The sequence below is a fragment of the Sitophilus oryzae genome, unplaced genomic scaffold (assembly GCF_002938485.1).
Source record: "Sitophilus oryzae breed Bouriz unplaced genomic scaffold, Soryzae_2.0 scaffold_125_pilon_pilon, whole genome shotgun sequence".
Classification (NCBI taxonomy): Eukaryota; Metazoa; Arthropoda; class Insecta; order Coleoptera; family Curculionidae; genus Sitophilus; species Sitophilus oryzae.
The window spans coordinates 581,294-606,995 of NW_022145904.1; the positions used below are offsets into that span (position 1 = coordinate 581,294).

Below are 25,702 nucleotides of genomic sequence, written 5' to 3' on the forward strand. Positions count from 1 at the left end.
CCAGAACGAGCCGTTGTAATGACAGAGCCTATTTCATACAGTGGAGGGACAGCATCTGGAGGCATACAAGGTTTTACAATTTCTGAATCTACAAAAAAATCATTTTCATTTAATATTAATTTTAATTTAAGGCTTTGAAGTTATAACACACTAGTTTGTTATAACTTCAAAAACTCACGCGTGCGTCTTATTATTTATTTTATATGCATTATTTTATATGTATTCATGTGAGTAATGTCTGTATAAGTAGTGGCTGTTGGATAAAATATATTATACAGAATATTATCGTTGATTGAAGAAATACTCCTGAATTACCCTGCTGAATTTGAATGAAATACACTTCTGAATTTGTTGTACCTAATCGTTTACACCCTGTAGTTTCGTTGAAATTAATAGTTTAGTCATTCTAAATAAATTAACATTCCAATTTTTCGGAATTCTGTTTGCGTTTAAAATAAATCTAATTTACACTATTTGTATATAGATTTAAGTTAATAGTTTAAATTTTAAATAGCTTGGAAACTATAAAAATGTCTCGCCTTCAAAATTATTTATTGTTTAAACTGTTCAACAGAAACATACATTAAATTGTTTTTGAAAAACTGAGAGTAGAACTTATTTCATTATACATGTTCAATTTAAAACCAGAAATATGGAAAATTTCTTTTACGTTTTACTCTACTAAATTTTATAAGTCCCTGGATTGTCTTTACAAGAGGAAAAACATTTTCATTATTGACATTTCGAGAAAAATGCATTCTTCATAAAAAATTTTGCTTATTCAATAATATAATTGATTAATCCCGTTTATACTTTTCCAAATTTCCATACCGTTTTAGAAAAAAATTAATAAAAAAGCATGAAAATATGGTTGAATTTTTACTGAAACTTAAAGGCCGTTTATCTATGGTAATATAATTTCGATTTCATTCTTTTATAGATGGTTATCATTAATTTTGATTTACGTCATATTTTTATCTATTATTAAAATATCATATTTTCCAACTATTATCACCCCTTCTGTAGCATTGAACTAAATAAATGTTGTGCCTGTTTAAAATTTTAAAACAGCAAAAAAATATCACGCTAATTAAAATTCTATCAATAACAATCTATTAAAGAAAGAAAACGAAATTATATTACCATAAAAATGCGTTTTGATTTTTAGGACTTCAACAAATTCTACTATATTTTCATGTTTTTTTATTTTTTCTAAAACGATATGGAAATTTGGAAAAGTATAAAGAGGATTAACCGTTTTGGAACAAGCAAACATTTTTATCAAGAATGCTTTTTTCTCAAAATGTCAATAATAAAAAAGTTTTTCCTTTTGTATAGACAATCCGGGGACATACTGTATAGTAATATTAAGTAAGTAATTATAATTATAGTATAGTGTACTCATTGATAAAATGATATGTCCTATAGGTGTATAGTAACTAATACATCTAACTATTTACTAATTCTTAAAAAAAAATACCTAAATAATAATAAACACTTAATGCTCTTTAGGATGCATAACTATCCCGTTGTCAGACATAACATTTTTTAAATATTTTGTTTTTTTATTGGACCAATATCATTTTAGAAAGAGTTAATATATATAAGTTGATAGTGATTTAAGTGGTTCTCAACATATTCTGCACAATCCTACAGACTGCGCCACTTTTTCGTGTTTATAAAATAAAATGCTTATTTTTAGGAATAATACATACCTAAATTTGAAAATAACCTGATAATAATCATATTAATCACCACTTACTAATAAACATATCTTTATTTTTAAATGTGTTTTTCTAATTAAATGATTATTAATACAGCCGATTTAAATTTTTAAAATTAATTTTTATTTGGTTAAATAAGTCCAGAATTAATTAAAAATTCTCTATATTATATATTTTACAACTCCATAAAATGTAGCAAATATATTTTTCCTTGAAACACTTCTTGTTTCATCAGTTTCTGTATAAATAATAAAACAAAAAACATCGACACTGGTCTGATTATTCGTCTGCAGTCCCTTTTCCAAGTGAATTACATACATTTACAGCATCGTTTATATTCTTCGGGCTAGACATCCATACATATTCGCTCTAAACGTTTTTGTGGTTTAGTCTAATACTGTTAGATCTCAAGAGACAGAATACGTAATATAACTTCTCGTGAGACTTATAAGATGAAATATTTTTTTACTACAGCGGTTTTGTCTAGTAGTTTAATACGATGTTTATGGAAAAACAATTCTGTTTTTTATTATCCAGAGTAAGTCTTAAATAAGCGCAAATATTTTTAGGGCTGGTAGATCTCGATATAACAAACATATTTTCTCTCTACTGTTTTTCGAATAAATCCAAAATAACAGTTATTTTACTTTGAAAATTCCAAAAAAAATTTTGCTAAAATTTTGAGAACCACTGGATCTTTTCCGGATTTTCTTTCTTGTAAAATTAATCTACTACCTATGTTGCCATATTATCAACAAATTATGCATTTTAACTAAGAACTAATAAAATTTCCATCTTTTTTTCAAAAAATTCCAAATTTGCAAAAAAAAATTGCGAAAAAAAAATTATAATCGTCTTCCTGGGGTCCAAACATACTATACTTCCAGGTTCCTGAATTCTGCTTTAAGTTGGTTTCCTCTTGGAAAGCAGAAACGGTTCTGGTCCAGTTAGTGGAGTGTTTGCTCCTTTTCTAGCTAGATAGTTACCTTTTTCTTTGCCTAATTTGTTTAGCTTCTCTAAGCATTCTTTGACCAATCTGAATTGATAGTTTATCGCTTTTAGTGCTGCTTGACTATTTCCTGTTTAAGCAAAAAATAACGCCAAAATAACATTTTACTTGACATAACATTAAATAATCCACCCAAAAAGAAAATCCAGCAATAAAAATTACACATCTCGACAGGGATAGGAGTATTTTGGCCGAAAACTAAATACTCCGAACCAATGGGCACGTACCCCAGTATCCTTCAGGCAGAAATTTAAGCTATCGAAAAATGCGTACAATTTATCTTAGATAGGAACTATCGAAAACAGGAAATTGCCATCCTATCCGATAGTCAAGCAGCACTAAACGCGATCAACTCAGTAACCATCAATTCGAAGTTGGTCAAAGAATGCCTAGAGAAGCTCAACAAATTAGACAAAGAAAATAAAGTCCTCCTACTCTGGGTGCCTTCTCACCAAGAGATAGAAGGCAATGAAAAAGCAAATGAAGCGAGGAAAAGCTAGGAAAGGAGCGAACACTCCACTAACTGACCCAGAACCGTTCTGTTTTCCAAACGGGAACCAAGTGAAAGCGGAACTGAAGAGTCTGGAAGATTCCATCCGTAACTTGGAATGGGTGTCCTCCAACGGTCTAAGACACTCGAAAAAGTTCCTCAGAACATACGACCGAGAAAAATCAAAGGTTTTCCATGATTTAAGTAAAAGCAATCTTCGGATTGTCACGGGGTTTCTAACAGGACACTGTCTCCTCAACGAACACCTCAGTAGGCTGAAGCTGAGAAACAACGGCGAATTCAGATTCTGTGGGGAAAATGTGGAAACACCAGAACACCTTATCACTGAGTGCGCCGAGACGACGACCCGACAATTCGTGCCATGAACTTTGGTACGGCTGATGTCGAGAATGGAGAGCTGGCCTCTGTGGAGCCGTCTCAGATACTGGCTTTTGTTAAAGCCGTGAGACTGTATGATGAGTTATAACTCAAGAAAGGGGAACACACAATAGATCTGTAAGGTTGCGGTGATTAACTCCCCTCCTAAACATTCTACATTCTAGACATCTGGACTAATATTATATTAATTCTCTTTTAAAATATTAAATTTAAGGTCCTGATATTAAATGGTATTTCTATTGCGAAATCCAGCTGGTCGCTGAAAATTTATGGCATAAGGGCATTAAGAATACAAAGTGCTGTATTAAGAGAACATTACTATGGGTAATAAATCCATACTACTTGAGGAAATCGGAACTTTATTGACATAAACTGAAGGTTTTATGAGCTTTTCGCTTCCGCATCGGTTTTAAACGCGATTTTGGTACATTTTTATGAGCTTCCAGTAGCATAGCTCTTTATTTAAGAATAAAATAAGGGAATAACTAATATTAAAAAATTAATACGAAAATATGCGGTCAACGGTAGCGTCGCTTTCAATATTACCATTTTTGAATAAAATGTTCTGCATATTTAAAGCTCTCTTAAAACTATAAAATACCAATACACTTATATTTTTAATTGAAAGTACTATACAGGGTGCTACAAATTCGAGGTACGAGCATTGGTATCTCGGTAACCGTAAGAGATACGAAGATGGTTAAATAGGGGCAAAGTTGCGCTTTGGAATGTTCACCAAGGTGCCATCAAAAAAGTTTTAAAAATTTCAAGGATTGCTGAGTTTTTTGGAAAAAACGTATTTTTTTGAAAATCAATTTTATTTTTTTCTGTCGTTGCTTTTTAGAAAATCAAAAAAACTAATTTCACATTCTCATTGCCACTTTATTAGGGCTATCTGATAGTATTTTTATATTTTAAAATTAGCTGATAATTTGTGAGATACAGAGGCCAACTTAATTTTTTTAAATACAGACCTGCATTTTTTATTTCAGGTTATGAAAGAACTCGGTCTCCTGAGTACAACGATATGCCAGACTTAATATTTTTTTTTTGTTTTGGACATTTGAGCACAATTTATTTACACTAATTTCAAGTCCGGCTCTGTTTTTTTTTAAATATTTAATCTATTCATCGTTCCAGTATTGATAAGCGTTCAAACTTAACAATGAAGTGGGGTAAAACATTGAATACGGAAAATCAAATGCAATAAAATAATATAAAATAAGTAATATGAGTGTGTGAAATCAATATACAATAAAGCATTTACAATAAAGAGTACAAAATGCATTCGGAAGTATAAGAAGGTCTGTTCTAAAAGGCTATAAATAAAATTGAACGAAAAATAAATATGTGCAATAGGGAGGGTTATAACCCTTTCGAACATGTAGAGCACTAGAAACTAGTTAGTAGAAGTTAATTAATTTATAATAATAACGAATATTATGCAAATTATTAGATCGTACACTGATATTTCAAATTCACAGTAAAAAGTGTTAAAAATAATATCTTTAAATTGCTGACCTGGATATTATTTATTTGAATTTGTTAATTAATTATTGAATTGTTAATTAGCGCTGATCAATATTGTTGCGATGAATATAAGCAGAAAGCAGATTAAATAATTTAAAAAAACCAGAGCTGGACTTAAAATTATTTTAAATAATAATTAAATAGTTTTGTTGTTGTTCAGGTACTCAAAACAAAAAAAAAGTATAAGTGTGGCATATCGTTGTACTCAGGAGACCGAGTTCTTTCAAAACTTGATATAAAAAATGCAGGTCCGTATTTAAAAAATATAAGTTGGCCTCTGTATCTCACAAATTGTCAGCTAATTTGAAAATCTAAAAATACTAATAATCTTGAATTTGTTGAAATTGGAGCTTTCAATGCCCACCGTTATATTGAGGATGTCCTCCAAGAAGTTGTCGTTCCATTTGCTCCTTTCATTGGAAATCAGTTTATACTGATGTATGATAATGCTAGGCCCTACGTTGCCCGGGGTAACGAGTTAGAAGTATGAGTAGTTAACGAGTACCTGGATGAGGTTGGACTACGAAGATCGGAATGGCGTACTTGTAGTCCTGACCTCAATCCAATCGAACATTTGTGAAATTAATTTAAAACGTCGTCGTCCTATTCCACCACAAACCCTTTACAAGAGTCTCCTCCGTTAATGCTAGCGTCAACTCTTCTAAAGGGTTTGGTTGAATATCAAGCTATAGATCAAGAACCACTACGATCAGGAATAACTGTTTTGAGAGGTGGATATACACGCTACTAAAATTTTGTTTTTGTCAATAAAAGAATCTCTGAAATTAATGCTTTAGAGAAATACTTTACAAAAAATGAAACGTTAGGAATACATCTAAGATTACAGCAAAGTGTTTTTCATCCAAAATGCTCGTCTCATGTTTTTCTGCAATTTATTGCAAAAAACAACGTTTTGATTTACCCCTGTATAAACCCACCTAACCGAAGAATATAAGCCATTAAAATAATAAAAAATAATCTAAACTAATATATAAAATCCTTAAGTGACTGACTCACTGATTAATCACGATTCACGATCCTGCTCAAACCACTCAACGTAAGAAGCTCAATTTTGGCATACAGGTTGATTCTACAGGGTGTAGTATTAGTAGGAAAAAATAAAATTGATTTTCAAAAAAATCCGTTTTTTCGAAAAAACTCAGCAATCCTTAAAATTTTTAAAACTTTTTTGATGGCATCTTGGTGAACATCTCAAGGCGCAACTTTGCCCCAATTTAACCATCTTCGTATCTATTACGGTTACCGAGATACCATTGCTTGTACCTCGAATTTGTAGCACCCTGTATAATAGTGTTCTTTTCAAAAATATGTGTAAATACATTCACCATCATCATCATTTTCAGCTTAATCAATCATTTCCAATTATGGTGTAGCCTTCCTCGCATATTTACATACTTTCTTTGTAGTTGAGCCCATTGTCTGTTGTTGGCCAGGCGAGCCCATGTAATTCCTGCTACTTTCCGAATATGATAGGCCCATTTCTACTATTTAAGACTGACAATGTTATTTGTACCGTATGATCGAAAAAAAATGGCGTCCAGTTGGCTGGGAAATGACGATCGATGACATTTCCCATATAAATTTACATATAAAATGACAGCGATCTTCATTTCCCAGCCAACTGGACGCCGTTTTTTCTCGATCATACGGTATAATGTTTTGTATTCTCTTCTGTCTTTTGTTTGTTTGTTTGTTTACTTTACCTTTGTCTACAAATTGTAAAAAATTTTGACAATAAAGGCATTTATTTTTATTTTTTCAGGTTCGATCTTCGTCTAGGTCTCTTAATTCTTCGTGAGTATCATGTTGTAATTTTTGTGGTCCATCTGTTGTCCGTCCTTGCCACGTCTCCTGTCCATTGCCACTTTAGGGATTTGATTTTGTAGATGACATCTATCACCTAGATCTTTTATCGTATCCACTCTATTCTTTTACGATCTCTCTTAATTATTCTCAGCATATTTGGTTATATTGAGCATTGTACGACCTGCAGTTTCCTTATGATATTCATTTTCAGTGTCCAGGTTTCGTATGCATAGGTATGACCGTTAGTACACATTGGTCGAAAGTTTTCTTCTTTACATAAAGTAACTTTCTAGATATGAATATGATTGAGTTTCTTCCATAAATACTCCACGCTAACTTAATTCTTCTATTGATTTCTGGAAGTAGATATGTATATTAGTTTTCCCAAATATTTTCTACTATGTCCAGTGTTGTGTTATTTATTAGAATGTCTTTTCTGTCCACTAGTTTGTTGAACATTACTTTAGTTTTTGCTAAATTCATTTTGAGACCCGCTTTATTGCTGGCTGTATTGAGTTCATTAATTTGTGCTTGTAGTTCTTCAGGACTATTGGCAATTATAATTATGTCATCAGTCCAGTTAACGGAAGATTTCTTATAGTGTTGCTGTAAACAGCTTTGGGGATATCGCGTCTCCCTGTACTCTTTTGCCAGTTGGGAACTCTAAAATTGTTCCTCTGCAAATGTTCCCCTGTTAAAAAGCTGTTCTGGTTAAAAAGTATCAAAAATTTTCTTTTTTAAAATTTTGAGAGAGGTTTAGAACACATACCGGGTGGAGCATCATTGTTGGAAACGTAGGAAATCCCATGCAAATTTTGAACTGGTCAAATATTGGCTCCCCTATTGATTTTGCAGCAAAGTCGTAAATATATATTTTAAAGCTTTATGTATTGTAAATACACATGCCAAATTTGAACAATTTTGGACCAGCCGATTTTAAATAATTTAAGAAAGATAGCATTTAATTTCATATTCAAACAGAACAGGTAGCAATCCAAAAAATACCAGTCAAAAACAGACATACCTTAGGTTTACAAACTATGATTTTGTCATTGTCAAAAGTAATTTAATTTTAATTTTCAGGGGAAATTAACCGAGACATGTCAGATAGTGATGTAAAAATTCTAAGTAATCGTTACAAAGTAACAGTTACTTTACGAGGACTCGAAGTAACGCTTACTATTTGAATTTAGGACTCGTTACTCGTTACTAAGCTAATTCGTTACTTTTGCGCCGGCAGTAATCGTACTCCCTGGAAATGCACGAACCGAGGACTGGAAACTCGATACTGAAATATTCGTTACTTCGACGTATGTCTAGTGGTTATCAATATGTTTATGTTTAAAGTGTTGACTTGACGCCGGTCGGTGTTTTGGATGGCAAATGTGTGATATTTTTATTACAATTATTATGGGACTGGCTCATGCCGACCCGGAGGAGGTCTGTTCCTTTGCCGTTTGTTGTCGCTTTTTATTTATAGAATAGAATTGTTTATTTAGATTAACATGTCTTAGATATTAAAAAAATGGATTCACGTTAGTTACAAAAAATGTTAACATCTGAAAAAGCAGAGCAAATATTTTTCTTCTTCTTCAAATGAGAATAGATATTTCGCCACTTCCACTGTGAGAAAATCTACAAAATAAAAATAGTAATTTTTAGTAAACACTGCTGCGTTAATCCAAATGACTTTGTTGAAGAGATGAATCCGCCACAGAGGAATATACATTTTTTTTAATATTTTTACATTTTAACAAAAATATATACATTTTTTTTATTTTTACTCTTTAATGTTTGCCTATTTATTAATGTAATACAAAGAGAGAGAGAGAGAGAGAGAGAAGAGAGTAAAAAATACTTTATATTTATTATACAATATATTTTCTTTGTTTGATTTGTTTTCTTTTATTTTTAATTTTATTAATAGTACATAGTTTTATTTAACATATCATTATAAAATATTATACATATTATTAAAAACATATTATTCAGTACTTGAATACCGAGTATTGAAATTATCCTATTAAGCCCTTACACTAGAAGAAAGTAGAAACCCCTTATAGGTTAAACCGAGCATGCAACGAAGATCGCCGGGCACAATAACTAACGAAGTTCCTAAGGTACGAGTACTAACGATACTAAGTACCAAAGTAACGAGTAACTAAAGTAACTGAAGTAACGAGTCCTATTACCAAAAGTAACTAGTAGCCTTGTTTATATATTCTTAAAGTTGGTCAACCGACTAGACAAAATGTGCTGCTAACTGGAGGACAAATCGTGGACCTTTCGGGGCGGAGTCAAAAATATTGATTATTTTCGTTATTTTCCTCAGAGTAATGTAATAATATAGCCCGGGTATCTGCGAACTTTAGTAGTGATCAGCTGATTAAAAAATTTAAACGAACCTTTTATTTTACTGTAAATTGTGGATTATTTTTGCCTGTTATTTTAAGAATTCTAAACCGTATTAACAAAGAAATTATTATTTCGATATGTTGGTACATTATTTATAATTTATGATAATGCTAATTGGCTGTTAATTAATATTTAAAAAAAAGTTACATACCTATTTTAATTTGATTTAATGCAGGTTTATAAAAGAATCATTTCATTCTTAGATTATTTTATTCTAAATTGAGTGCTTTACGAATTTTACGATATTTTTTTTGAAAACAAAACTTTTACATTTTTGATGCTAACTAATTGGCATGGTATTATTGGTATGGAAATTAGCCAAGAAAGAAAAGAATTGACTATAACTTGAAATTTTTCGAAAAAAACATATTATACCTATCGCTGAAAAGCTTAAAAAATGGCGCTTTTTATGAAGTCATGGCCAACTATGGTTTACTAAAAAAAACATATGTTTGTGTCATATGTTAAAAATGACAGACTTTAGAAAAAAAAACAGAAAACACAAACTCATTAGGTATGTGATTATCTACAACTTTTATCTGAAAACTTTTTGTCTAAAATACCGTATGATCGAATAAAAACGGCGTCAGCGATGGCTATGAAATGACGATCAATGATATTTCCCATATAGGTAATTTTATATATAAAATGACAGCGATCTTCACTTCATAGCCATCGTTGACGCCGTTTTTTTTCGATCATACGGTAGATTATAATGGAATTAGAGACAAGTTTTAAAATAGCTAAAATTTGTTTTTTTTCGAAATATCTAATAAGCCTTGAACTTCTCCGAAAAATCCGAAAGGCGCATATTTATGACCCCACAAAACTGCAATTCTTTCCCCATTAACCGACTCTCTATCTCCAGTACCGTGAACTGGGGTGACTTTACCCAATTCTGAATCTTAAATCGTGTTTGTTTCAAAAATTGTTGTATTTTCTCAAATGCGCATGGTCTATGCTATAAGTGGTAATAAGGACAACACAGCAATAATACGCTGTTTTGTTTATTAAAAAAAATATATATAAAAAAAGTAAAAAACTGGATGGGCAAAGTTAGTTGCTTATATGGAATGTCTTTGCCCTCTTCCTTATTCTTATTGATAGACCAAAGCCACCCCATTTAAAAGCATAATTACGTAAAATGTGCGTCATTACCCTCAATATTATAACGAACTTCTGCATAATACTTACCTCAATATAGCGTGGTTAACTATTGCAGCCACGTAGAAGTTTGAAACGCACAAAATAGGCTTTAAAAACAAATTTGGCTTCACAGCACTGTAAGTGCTACCAAAGAATATCTTAATACCCGTGCTACATCGCAACTGACGGCAAGCGTTTAGCGACGTTCCGAGACGTGGGGCGCCTCCACCCATAACTTACCGATAACACATAACGCGTTCTTTTCAAGTAGTAGCTGCGGCTACGTCTAACATATTTTCGGACGGAATTTGGAAAAGTCACCCCAAGAGGTAAAGTCACCCCATTTCACGGTAGTTTCCGAGATGCCCATAGAGAACATCGTAGAAAACTCACCCTGTATAGTATTTTGAAACTAACTATTGTTATTATTTGACTAGTTTAATTTGATTAATAAGGCTAGATTAATTTAATTTCAAATAAATTTGATCAGATTTTTTTTTCGTATATTCTGCTACCAGAAAACCAAGATTATATGATAACGCACTTTTCAACAAAGTTGAAGGAAGATATAGTGTATCTATCACAATACTTAATAAAACTACTACAATTATTACAAGAAAAACAAAAAGAAGAAATACCCAAATACCCCTTCACCTACTACTCAACTACAAAATAAACGAATATAATCTCTTAAAAACACTACACAACTACTTATTCTTGTATTCTACACTGAACAAATTATCAAACTTACTAATTTATCAAACAAAAAGAAAAAATAACAAAATTATCCCTTCACCTACTACTTAACTACAAAATAAACTATAAAAACACTACTAAACTATTTTTGGTAGACTACACTAACATGCTACACTAAACACTATAATTAAACTTAATAAATTAATCTAATTTTAGACTACACCTTCCAAGAAAAAAGAAATATGAACATTTTCTAAAACTAGAAGAAACAGAACTTCCATACGTGCAACCAGGATAATAGGCCAAGGGGACAAAGAATATAAAATATTTTAAAATGTGCATTCAGAAAGAAAAAATACCTCGAAAATTATCCAAACAAACATTTTTATTTCTTATCAGTGATAAGCATCGGCCTTGTCGGCCTTGAAGAATTTGTCGGGTATTTACAATGGTCGAATTGTATAATTGCCAGCTTTTATAGCATATCTAATAGATAAAAAGTATCTGGTCGATTAGTAACCAATAGGCACAGTCCGAAAATTATCGATTTTTATTTTCTCTGTTTTTATTGGTAGCTTTAAAATTCAGAGTAACAAAAAATATTTTTCTGTAGTGAAACCGGTCCTGCCATCTAGTAGTCTTAGTCCATAAACGTCTTAGGTTGATCTACTTTAAAAATATATATACAAGGCTAGTAAGTACAAGTCCATTAAAGTAACTAAAGTTTACATCACTAATGTCAGATACACTGTCTAAGCTATTTCCCGCGTAGTACCATTTTATCATGCTCACTTTTTCTTTAAGTTTATAACAATAAATTATTGCTAGTACTGAATATTAAATTTTTATGAAAATTAACTTACGTTTGAGAATAACGTTAACAACTTAAGATCGGTTTTTGACTGGTGTTTGATTGTTACCTGTTCTGTTTCAATATAAAAATAGATGCAATCTTTCTGAAATTACTCAAAATCGGCTTGTCCAAAATTGTTCAAATTTCATTTGGCATGTGTATTTAGGATAAGCAGACCTTTAAAAAAACTATTTACGACTTCTCTGTAAAATAAACAGTGGAGCCAATATTTGGACAGTTCAAAATTTGCATGGGATTTCCCATAGATTTAGGAAGAATATAATATAATGTCTTTGGGATTTCCTATGTTTCCAACGACAATGCACCACCCAGTATAAACAAAATATACCAAACCCATAGAGTTAATATAAACTAAATTTATGTCAAATAAAATATACAGTTCATACAGAGAATAAGCTTTAAGATATCAATTGCTTCTCCTAGAATAATTATTTATTAAATTTACAAACTGAGAATATACGGTAATGTTATGCATTGTGTTTGCTCGCGAATCATTGTAAACACAGCCATTCGGTAAATACAAATGCATAATAAAACGAAAGATTTCAAAAAGGTAATTATACTTTTAAATTTTTATTGGGAAATTAACGTGTTTTTATTTCTTCTCTTGTTCTTTTTTCGATCTTATTACAATGCCTTTTTCCCGGTTTATCATAAAAACAATATTTAGTCGGCTGTTTGCAGACGACTATAAAACGATTAATGCTCAATGTTCAGCGTAATAAAGGATAAGGTAGGTCATTCTCGATATATAGGTTATGCTGATGCATCTTGATGAAAACAAATAAAATACTTAATAGAATTTTATGATAATAATATTCAAAACATTGCTCACATTCCAAAAGCGTTAAAGAGGGTAGTAGAGCTTGCTACCCCTATATTCAACGATGTGAAAAAATATTGTGGCGTTTTTTTTTAGAACTACCACTGCGAACGGCGGCTTTTCATCGGAGAGCAGTCGTGGGTAAGGTATTTCACTAGAGAGAAAACTAATCAATAACAATAAACAAAAAAAAATACAGATATTGGGCGCCAGGCATGTACAGAGAAAGAAAACACAGTTGTATATTACTTAAAACTAATGACTATATTTATTCATGATATTCGTTGCTGATACATGACATTGTAGAGTTCTAGTGAATATGTAGTGGTTATATGTCAAAGAAAGTGGTGGTAAGAGTTGTACTAAATATCTATGAAAACAACTATGATAAAATACAAGACATGTAAAGTTTAAGAGAATATATGAAATGTAGCATTACTTTAATTAATTTGATATATTTTATATGATGTTAGTGCAATAATAATATCTATAAAAAAGTAATACTATTACAAGACATAATGCAATGAAACCTAAGATCTAAATTATATTTTAACTACTAAATCGACATGAATGTTCTTAACAATCTAACCACTCAACATAGTCTATACGATATTATTTAAGATGTACGTTATTGTTTAAGACTAATGTTAATTTAAACTAAATGTTTTAAATGTTAAATGCAAAACTATAACTTAAATCTACACTTAGCTGTTCTTTATGCAATCCTGCTTTAAACAGTAACAGCGTGAGGTGGTCTCGCATCTCTGTACTCAGCCATCCAACACAACCAAAGGGGCCAGAATGAGGACACCACGAATTGATACAGCGGCAACTAACTAGCTTACAGCTGGGAACGAAGCAGCATGGGACTCAAGCTACATCCACGCTGTGGCACTTATATGTAAGAAAAAATCATTCTTAATGGGGACACCCGTCATAAGATAATGTCCGTACATAAGACACTACCCGTACCTTGAACACAGTCCGTACCTTGGACACAGTCTGTACCTTGGACCCTAAAAATATGAAACTCTTGTTTAAAACCAAACAAGGTCTAATAAACAAAATAAACCTACCTCGAAATACTTCCGAGGGCTCAATAAATAATAAACAACATGTCCTTTCTTCCATGTGACATTCTGGAGGACAAAAGAAAAGGGACGCCAACGTGCCAGCAAAACACAAATACAAGTTGGGACATCCGTAACTCTACCCTAAAAATATTCAATAATAATATCGAATCTATAAAAGGTAATAACTCATCTTTACCTGTAGCCTCGAAATAGCAGCTGATTCAAATTATATAGCAAGATTTAAATAATCACCATTTCTAAAAAACTGGGACTAATGGCGTCTGACAGGCCAAACGGTCAAACCAAAAGTGCCGTTAAATCACAGAGAGCTGACAGAAGCGATGTTGACAGCGCGCGCCTCCACAGAATAGTAACAGGGTTGTGTCGAACGATAACAGGGTTGGCGACTAGGGAACGTAAAATTACGCGTCAAATAAACTATCCGGCCTGAACGAGAGGGAATCCGGTGATGATAGGCCAGACATCATATATTATATATAAAAAAGACATGTAACGAACTAAAAACGTTACAGTATCACATTATATTAATTTTTTTTAAGCTGGCTATTAGTCTACAGATCTGGCTTACAGATTTACTGTGATCATCTACTGATCTATAGGATAAATTCCCCAATCCTATATTTTTTACCCTAAAAACATGAAGACTCAGACTATCAAGTGTCTGCCTTAGCCCCTTGTTATTCAATCTTTTAATGGACATCACCATAAAAAAGGTGACCTCGATGAATATCGGTTATCGAATGGGTAACAAGAGAGTTAGCGTGGTGTGCTACGCTGATAATGCAGCCATTATCGCGGAGACAGAGGACGATGTGCAGGGACAGCTTCATAAATTCTATCAAGTAAGCCAAGAATTAAATATAATTATATATTATTATAATCTACAGAAAAAAACTAAATGCTTAACTTTCTCTAAAGAGTCGGTAAGATGCAAACTGGTAGTAGAAAACAAAATTATTGATCAAGTATCACAGTTTAGATACTTAGGAATAGATATGTCGTACTACCATGATCCAGAGACAGATCTGAGAAGCCAAATAAACAGAGGAACGGCCATGTCAGGTTGTCTGAGGCAAATAGTGTAGACAAACCTTTTCCCCCATGCGAACATACAGCAAAATTAAAATTTATAAGACCTGCATCAGACTAATAATATCATATTATGGTATAGAAATCTGAGAGGAAATAAACAAAACCAAAAGCATGTTAAGAGTCGCTAAAATAAAAAACCTTCTTCTTCTTCGTGTGGCTTCTCCTCATCGGAGGTTGGCGACCATCAATTGGAATTCCTCCCTGTCTTGAGCCAAACGGATAATTGCACTGGCCTCTCCTATATTAAACCACTGGCGCAAATTCCGCAACCCGGAAAACCGTTTACGCCCGATGCCTCGTCGTCCTTCAATCTTTCCCTCAACGATCAACTGTAGGAAACTATATTTGTTATTTCGAAAAATATGACCAAAATATGCTGCTTTTTGTCGTTTTATTGTAGTCAATAGTTCTTGGTCCTTACACATTCTTTCTAATACTTCGAGATTTGTTATTCGTTGGGTCCAGGATATTTTCAACATTCGTCGGTATAACCACATCTCAAATGAATCTAAGCGTGACATGGTCCGTGCCTTCAACGTCCATCCCTCGACTCCGTATAACAATGTAGAGAGTAAATAGCATTTGGTAGCTCGCCATCGAGTAGATAGATTCAGGTCTCGGTTGCAGAGTAGAGTTTTCATTTTGAAAAAAGTGTTTCTGGCTATTTCAATTTTATGTTTGATTTCTTCATCAGGATCCCATTTATCATTCAGCCAGCAACCCAAGTACTCAAATCTTCTTTCTATATTTTGATCTTCCACTTGTATCCTGATATTTTCAATATTTTGTTTACTGATAATCATAAATTTTGTTTTGTTTATATTTATTTTAAGACCATGACTAATACTGCTAACTCTGTCCACCAGGCACTGCAAATCCCTCTCATTGCCAGCTAGGAGCACCTGGTCAGCATATCGGATGTTATTAATAGGTTTACCATTCACCTTTATTCCCACTTCTAAATCTTCCAACGCCTCCTGGAATATCGATTCAGAATATAAATTAAACAGAATGGCGATAATATACATCCTTGTCTGATGCCTTTAAGAATTTCTATATCCGTTGTTGACATATTTCCGATTCTTATATAAGCTGACTGATTCCAATACAAGTTTCCAATGATTCTGATGTCTTTGCCATCTAACCCAATCCGCTACAGTAAATGTATCAGCTTGTCATGTTTCACGTTATCAAATGCCTTCTCAGAATCTATGAAACATGCGAAGGCACTTGTCTGCTGATCGAGGCATTTTTGGACTAAAACCTGTATTCAGAACAAAGCATCTCTGGTTCCCAGCCCACTTCTAAAGCCGAATTGAGTTTCACTTATATTTTCGTCAATCCTTCTCCATAGTCTAGAGTGCAGGACACGTAGAAACATTTTTAATGTATGACACATAAGGCTTATCAGACGATACTCATTGCATCTTTTGGAGTTTGACTTTTTATGGAGCGTTACAAATGTGGATTGCAGCCATTGTTTAGGTATCTCTCCGGTGTTGTAGATGCGATTAAACAATTTAAGTAGAAGATTCATATTTTCTTCGTCTAACAGTTTGAGGATTTCAACATTTAAATCATCAGGACCGACAGCTTTTCCATTTTTAGTTTCTGCCAAGGCTAATTCCTCCTTTAGTATGTCTGGTCCGTCTAAGCAATTGTCCCATTGATCTGTTGACTCTCGATAATCATTTCAAAAAACATATGAAAAACCTAAGAACCATAATTGGGAAGACTAGAAGAGACAGAATTAGAAACACAAATATCAGAGAACAATGTGGAATACAGGACGTCGTGAGATGGGGTAGGCAAAGAAAAAGACAATGGTTCGCACACGTAAAACGCATGGAAGTAAAAATCCTGTATTTTTAGTATATCGCCGATTTCACTTTGTATATTTTTGTATGAAAGGCATATCTGGCAATATCCTGACGCGTCTATGAATAAACAACATAGCTATATTTCTTGTTACTCTGTCCTGTAAAGCTTTCAAGCATTACCTAATTAAAATAAAGTTTTTCTGCTGCTAGACACACCGTTTGAGACGCTACACAATAGCAGGAACTTTTCAGACTGCTGAATTAAACATGACAGACGAGATGTTTTTCTCCTTCGCCTCTTGTTGTGACAAGTGTTTGCCGCTAAACGATTTTAACGCGTCTCGGTTTTACGGCAGCCAGTCCTTTTTAAAAGGTGATTTATTATGCAACGGGCTATTTTGTATAAAAATAGTGCATTAACACCCATCAGTCTAATATTCTAGCCGTCAGTAAAAGAACTATATAAGAAAATATATACAGGGTTGTTCACCACATACGACACGAAGTATTGTAGGTAAACGATTAGATTTTTACAAATTGTAAGTTTTGGGTTCTTATTAAATTTTTACATATTGTAATATTTTTACAAGGTACAGAGTATCCCAAATAAATAAAAAATATCAGATTTGTATTTTTTTAAATGGCGCACACTGTATATTATTACATTTTTACACTAAATATTTACTAAAGTTTATTTATCGATCAGTGATCAATGCCCTGTATATTTTATGAGAGTCAGATGCACAATTTAACTGTCTATCAAATTGTATTGTACATTTTTTACCTATCCCTTCAAGTTTTCGTAGAAAATGCATTTTCTTATCATTTAGACCTCATTTATCAATATACCCCTGGAATATTGCTTTTAAATTGTTTTTAAAGCAACAAATGTACAAAATGTACAGGTCCAAAAATCGATAATATTACTAGATTACTAGCCCATTTGTATACAAAAAGAAAACTATTTAAATATTTATAAAAGAGCATACCATTAATTAAATATACCACCATTATTTCCGCCCAAATATTAATTAATTACATTATTACTTAATGTTGTTAGTTAATAAAGTATTCTAAATAAATGTGGATTTGAATTAGAAAACAATATAATAATAAGTTATTAAAATGAACGTCTGTGTTGTTTGGTTTGGATTTTTTTGTACTTCTTAAAAATTTGTTACATCTTTAAAAATATCTAAAATGGCAATATTCCATGGGTATATATAGAAATACTTCAGTACAATATTTGATTTTAAAAACTTAAATACGCCTAGAGAAATGAAGCATTAAAATTATTACCAAATTTTGACAAAAACCTAAATATTTCAAAAACGCTAAGATTAAGAAATGCTGTAAACCTTAATCAAACTTACCTACCTTTATTTTAATCGTAGATCGTAGAAACTAAAAATGAAAAAATACATAGAGTGTTCCGTTTAAAAAATACAACTTTGATATTCTTTATTTATTTGGGACACTCTGTATCTTGTAAAAATATTTTTAAATTGTAGCTCTAATAGTCCTTCAACGAACCCAAAACTTACAATTTGCAAAAATATTATCGTTTAGCTACAATACTCAGTGTCGTATGTGGTGAACAACCCTGTATTTTGAAATATTCAATATGTATTTTTTGTTTAGAAGTTTTATACAAATATTAGTATATTTTTTAACGTGAGTCACTACCACAATGTCATAGCATAAATAAAATAACGCTTTATTGTATAAAAAGCCAAAAGAGCTTCATCGACAAAGCATTTACAAAACAAACAAAAGCACAAATAATAAAAAATATCATACAATACAAACCATACAATTCAAAAAAAATTACGTCATTAAAATTACAAATAGAACATACATGGGTATTGCAGAACACAAAAAAAGGCGTATCAATAAAATTTTACAATAGGAAAATTGTAAATGGATATAATAATTTAAAAGTTATAAAATATTAAACACTAGACTTTTAGCCAGTGTGTGTGATGATCAAAATTTTAAAATTCAAAATTGTTCATGATTAGACATCAACAAAAAAGTATTTTGCCGCATATAGGGCTCTCTCCAGTAAGTATGATTTCAGAGCTTTGCGAAATGCGGGAAAAAATGAAAGCGACTTAATATTCAAAGGCAGATGATGTTACATTTTTTTGGCAGTGTTCAGTGTTGAGCCTTTAACTAGTTCTGAACTCGGGGTTGGCAGATAAAGATCGTGCTCCGCATTCCTAAGTGGATGGTTGTGAGGTGGCCTTTCGAGAATAGCAGATATGTGCTTGCGGATTAAGCAAGCGCATTGCATTGTGGTAGTAGCTAGTGTTGCACAAGAGTCTTGAGAAAGTCTTGCAAGACCAAGACTTTCAAAATTTCTTGTCTTGAATTTCAAGACAAGACAAGACTTTAATATGCATGAAATTTCAAGAGTCTTGCAAGATTTCTTGAATTCAAGATTTCTTGAAAGTTAGAAATGATACATTTTTTTAAGTGATAATTAGGTCTTTGCGCAAGTTATGCCGGGTTTATACAACATTTACATAGTCGTAATCACAATCATAGTGATAATCATAAAAGTTAAAACTATCCACTTCTTATAAACCTGTTGACATCTACCATGAACTTAGCCTTTAATTATGTTACCCAACTTCACTGATATAAAAATTAGGATTATGAAAATGTTCTATAAACGCACATTAAAATTGCGTTGTGATTATGACGATGATTAAGACTGTGATTACGATTACGACTTATGCAAATGTTGTATAAACCCGGCATTAATATTGACCAGTGTTCATTTTTTTTTTCCATCATAGCCAGTATTTTAGAGTTCAGAATGAAATAAAATAAAGTCGAGGCAACAAAAATTATATTGGTATAATGGTACAATAAAAAAACTAACGGTAATTGAAACTAATGGTGGGTTCGTGGAGCACGCTATTTGCGCTATTCGGTACTACTTTTCATGCACGAAATTGCTCGGCGAACAAAAAGTAGTATCAAATAGCGTAAATAGTACACTCTAGCATGACCTCTTTCCGTACACCCTGTGTCCAAACTTTTCCAACCAATCTTCCATAATAAAAAAATAAAATAAATACCATATAAAATAAAAGTAACAAACGGGTAACCAAAATAGAACACAATAAACTAACAAGAATTAACAACAAGAACTAAAAAATGAACGCACAAGGTTAGGTACGAAATAATAACCCAAAACCTTTGAATCCCAAAACCCATAAACTGAACTTAACCTTACTTATTCTTATTCAGCTTTTATTTGGTAACGGCTCCTAGTTCGTTTGCGGTCCGTTAAGATTTTTTTTACTAAAATTAGCATCGTTGTTGTTCATTCCGTATTACATTTTGTATACGACGCTTTCTATGAAATAAAATACAGAAATATTATTAGTTAATATTATTTTTTTTTGCCATTCAAGAAATCTGCAAGACAAGACTTTGAAAATTTTTTGTCTGGAATTTCAAGAAAAGACAAGAAATTGATTTTCAAGACAAGAATTCTTGTCTTGTGCAACACTAGTAGTAGCAACGCATTGTGGTAGTAGTCGGCGAATTAAGATAATGCCACAGCAATTTCCTCTTATATTAGACTTTGATTATTCAAAAGTGTCTCTATACAGGGTGCTACAAATTCGGGGAACGAGCGAGTGTATCTCGGAAACCGTAATAGATAACGAACATGGTTAAATTGGGTGTTCACTAAGAAGTTTCAAAAATTTCAAGAAAAAATTTCAAGAATTGTTGAGTTTTTTGAAAAAAAAAGGATTATTTTTCGAAAATAAATTTTATTTTTCTTGTCGTTACTTTTTGTAAGATCTTAGACTACTCGAAGCTTTCATGATCACATATTTCACTAAGTGATTGATTACTCAGACACTAATTACACGCCATAGAGTAACAATCGCTGAGACATTTGACTTCTTGAAATTTAAACACAACAGATTTTTTGCAAGTCTCGCAAGCGTAAGAAAAGCATTTGTTTCTCTTCAACTCTTTAAGGGTGAAAATTTCTGACTGTAAAAAAGTTATAAAGCATTTTTATGATAACTGCTATATCTTTTTATGATCCATTTTGAGCTTAATATATTGTAAAATTCCTTTAAACCTCCAGATGAAGTACTAAACTTTTATGATGGGAACGTGCTCGTCGTTTTCAAATTATACGAACTTATAAGACTACTACATTTTTACTGCAATCCTTTAAGAAGCTTGCATTCATTGCACTTTATTAAATGATAATTGTTATTTTACGTTTCGTTTCTTCTAAATCATAAATTAATTATTTATTTTTCTGGATATTCCTCAATTCATATACCTGTTTATTGCTAATTAATTAGTTATCTATTTCTAAAATCACATACAAGTTATTTTTACAATATCCTGGTGTATACCTACTACACCTTTGGCAGTCACAGGCAGTTTGGTTAGAAACAAAAATCTTTCTACGAAATTATAGTATTATTTATCATGTGACAAATTTTCAAATCCGGGAAAATAAGAGCAAAAATGTTGTAATTTTTGCAATTTTCAAGATGCCGCCAAACTCATTTGCCAATTTCGTAAATCAGCCAGACTTGTTTTTGATTATAATTTATGATAGTATGAAATGATATGTTAAATTTCAAGCATGGGAATATATCTAAGGGTTATGGATTTCAAAAATCTATCAAATTTTTGCATCCGCAATTTTTCAGCCAGGCTAGATTCAATTTAATAAATGTCAGATTATGACTGGAAAAATAAGTGAACTTTTTTTATTTTATTTGGAAAACCCATCCGAAAACTTTAGCCAGACTCACAAATTGTCTTTTAATGTCACCATCCGAACAAACTACTATAATATATTCCCGAGTATATTCCCCACTGAGAAAATAAGTACAAAAAAAAATTTACAGCGCACTGGACTATGACAATACAAAATCAAAATAAAAAGAAATAACATAATATTTGTTTGGCTTCATTTGGTAATGGGAGAGTAGAAAAGGAATCACACGATATATTTATTGTATGTCTAGTACCTTACTTTCTTGCTACAGTAGAATACGTCGACATAAACAACATATATATGTTTATATATAATATTATTATATTCATACCTTACACGTGTAAGGAATAAATATTCTTCTGAAAAATACGAAAATAGATTTGCCTGGAATATTTTATTTTGTGCATGAGTTATTGACATATGCTGTAATGGAATAAAAAAAAATAGCGAACGAAGTAAATAGATATATGTAGCTACAAGTATAAATATTTGTCAAGACCAGTGAGCATAAAAAAAATAATAAAAAATATTTGAATGCAAAAAAACCAATATTACATCAGTCCTTAATCCTATATTTATTAGATATATTTCTACAATTGAGTAAGTGGGAAGTTTTCTCAAAAAGAATGGAAGGGAGACTTTTACGGTCTCCAAAAACAAATCTGGCGATTAATTAGAAATCAAAAGAAGGAGACTAACGAACTAATTGAACCTCAGCATATTACAAAGGATACTTGGGTTGACTACCTCACAAAGCTCTACAGCAAAGAGGAAGATGCAATCGAGCAGAATGATATACCAGAGATAACCACTAACGAAAACATACAAATAGAAACTAGAGACATAGATATGGCGCTCCGAAAATTAAAAAACAGAAAAAGTCTTTGACAAGTAGGTAGATCATGCACTGATGTCGTCTTTGTTATAAGACAGATTGCAGAAAAATCGATTGAGTACAACAGACCAGCTTACATAGTGGTACATAGACCTGCAGAAAGCAATTGATAGGGTTCAATTAGAAGATGTTGTACATTTACTTTATGACAGACAAATACCCCATAACTTAATTAGTCATAGAAAATATATATAGTGCTAACAAAATCCAGACTAATATCCACGGGGATCTTACTGAATCAATACCTGTAGAGAAAGGCATACGACATGACAAGGCGATTAATCAAACAAGTGCGCCATTTGAATGGATACAAAATAGGAGACCGCAATATGACAATTCTATGTTATGCCGACGACGCGACACTGTGCTATTCGCAGAAAATGAAAACGACCTCCAAAGACTATAGTATATCGCTTCAATCTAGTAGCAAAATCTTATAACATAATAATCTCTGCATCCAAAACAAAGAGTCTGACACATCAAAAATACCTATCAGATGCAAGATTGTCGTGGATAACACAATAATACAGCAAGAAATGAAATTTAAATATCTCGGTATAGAGTTATCCGGTTATGGCGATATCGAAACAGAGGTAAGACAAACAACAAAAGCAATGAGAGTGGCTGGATGTCTGAACGACACCATATGTCGAGTGTCGAGGTCAAGTCAAGAATATACAAGGCTATCGTCAGACCCATAATGACCTACACAGCAGAAACCAGACCGGATACAGCAAAAACAAAAAGATTCTTGGAAACAGGCGAGATGAAAATCCTCCGCAAAATCACAGGTAAAACGCTACTAGATAGAGAACGAAGCGACAACATAAGGTAAACATGCAAGGTGGATAGCATTAATGAATGGGTATTGAGCAGAAGACGCAAATGAAACGAACATATAAGCCGAATAGACGAGGAAAGAATAGTAAGGTCAGCTCGAGACAAATCACCACTGGGAAGAAGAAGTAGGCCAAGAAAAAGATGGTGTGATAACTTTACCATCGATTGAAACTGTAGGCATGATGTGAAGAATGAACAGGCAATCTGCCTTGTGAGGCTCCCCCGTTTTTGAGAAAGCTCACGGACGCCGAGTTGCCTTGGTTCGGTTCCTCGGGCGCCACCCCCAACGTTTAAAGTGTTTGAGAGACCACTAGTGCCAATACGGGTAGCTTTTATACAGTGGAGATACCAGGGAGTGATGAGATGAAAAGAAAATAAAACACACAATTAACTACAGCGTAACACTAGGTTTTGATTTAATAAATTAAATATGTACAAAAGTAATCAAAGAAAGTTCGCGTTCTCTAATTGTAACAATAATAAAAATAAAATAAATGTTTAGTACCTCGTAGAACAAAATTTACACTAACAACCGCGTACCTCTAGAGTTCTGATCGATTATTCCCGATACGTAGCTCTCTGACTGATTCTATCACGCGACCTGAAGACGCGTTCCCGAAGTGACGTTCTATTGGACACTACGACGCGAGTTCCAGATCGGCGTCGGATTTAGCGGCGTCCTAATGAACACAGACACGTAGGTACCGGAGCAACACACTCTACCACGACGCGACTCTCTAAACGGCGGCGACGTCGTTACAGGCGTCCCGATGGTCACAGCTTTATCGGAACGGTGTCCGTTTTGACAGCGAAATACGGACCTCGGATCGGCGTCGGAGTTAAAAGCGTCCCGTGACACACTCACGCGAGTCCTAGATCGATCGCGAAGTTAACAGCGTCCCGTGGGATACACAAACGCGAGTCCTGGATCGATCGCGAAGTTAACAGCGCCCCGTGGGATACACAAACGTGAGCCCTGGATCGACCGCGAAGTTAACGGCGTCCCGTGGGATACACAAACGCGAGTCCCGGAGTGATGTTGACGTTAGCGACGTCTCGGCGAGTTGTACGTCGTTCGGATAAGCGCAGCCCGCACACACACCGCCCGGTCAGGACAGCCGCGGGATTTCGGCGAGATCCCGTCCAGCGTCACTGTTGCAGGGTGCCGTCCGGACGGCACACCTAGGGAAATACGGGAGCTACAGAACCAGCCTCGGGATTTGGGCGAGGTCCTGTCCTAGCTCCATAAATATTCGCGACCCGTGCGTTTACTGAACTACCTTAACCGTTAGCTGCCTCACTCCGTCACTTTAACAAAAGAAATCGTTCCTCGCGTCCGCGCGATCCGATCAAATAGCCCACAGCCTCCGTAGAGGTCACCGTTTGGCCTACCTGAGCGCATATAAATTTTGCTGTCTCTTTGCGTTCGCGCGATTCGGTCAAATAGCCCACAGCCTCCGTAGAGGTCACCGTTTGGCCTACCTGAGCGCATATAAATTTTGCTGTCTCTTTGCGTTCGCGCGATTCAGTCAAATAGCCCACAGCCTCCGTAGAGGTCACCGTTTGGCCTACCTGAGCGAATATAAATATCGCTGTCTCCCTTAAGCTGGATTTATAAACTCGGGAGTTGAGTTTCAGTTGCCGTTCAAAATGTTCAACGCTATGAAATGAACGCGCGCATTTATAAAGTCAGTTGGTCGAAAAGTTGGCAGTTCGTTTTACGTTCAGCGGAGTTCAAAGATGATCAATGTTTATGCCGGTTGCGGGCAGTTGGCGACCGCCGGCGACAGCCAATGAATAAGCGCCTGTCGATCACGTGAAGCACAGTACGCCGATGTATTGGAAAATGACCCTTATTGTTGTTTCATTATTTCTGTTAATGTAATGTTTATATTTTGCGTAATCGTGGATTACTGTGTTTGAACTTTGACAAATACCAAAAGTATTTTTAAATCGAAAGAAAAACGTTCGAAATTTTCACAATCCCAAACCTAACCTACAACCGAAACTGACAGTTTATAAATGCAAAAATATTGAACCTCAACTGCCGCGAACATCCAACTGCAACTGAACCTCAACTGAACGCCAACTTCCGAGTTTATAAATCCAGCTTTATCCCTGTAACGCGCTTAGTAAACGCGCGTAGAGTAAACGCCAATAACAATAAAAAGAATACGACCTACTCTCGATCACTTTGGCGGTGGGTGCTTACCTTGTACAGTGCGGCGATCGGCGGCTGGCAGCAGGTCACTTG

The 25,702-nt window shown here is 33.5% G+C and overlaps 1 protein-coding gene across 1 annotated transcript in view; it reads left to right on the forward strand.

Moving 5' to 3' along the window:
* The window catches only part of LOC115874248 (cardioacceleratory peptide receptor-like), a 387,533-nt gene that overhangs the window by 186,497 nt on the left and 175,334 nt on the right, over nucleotides 1-25,702 (forward strand). The window lies entirely within an intron of this gene.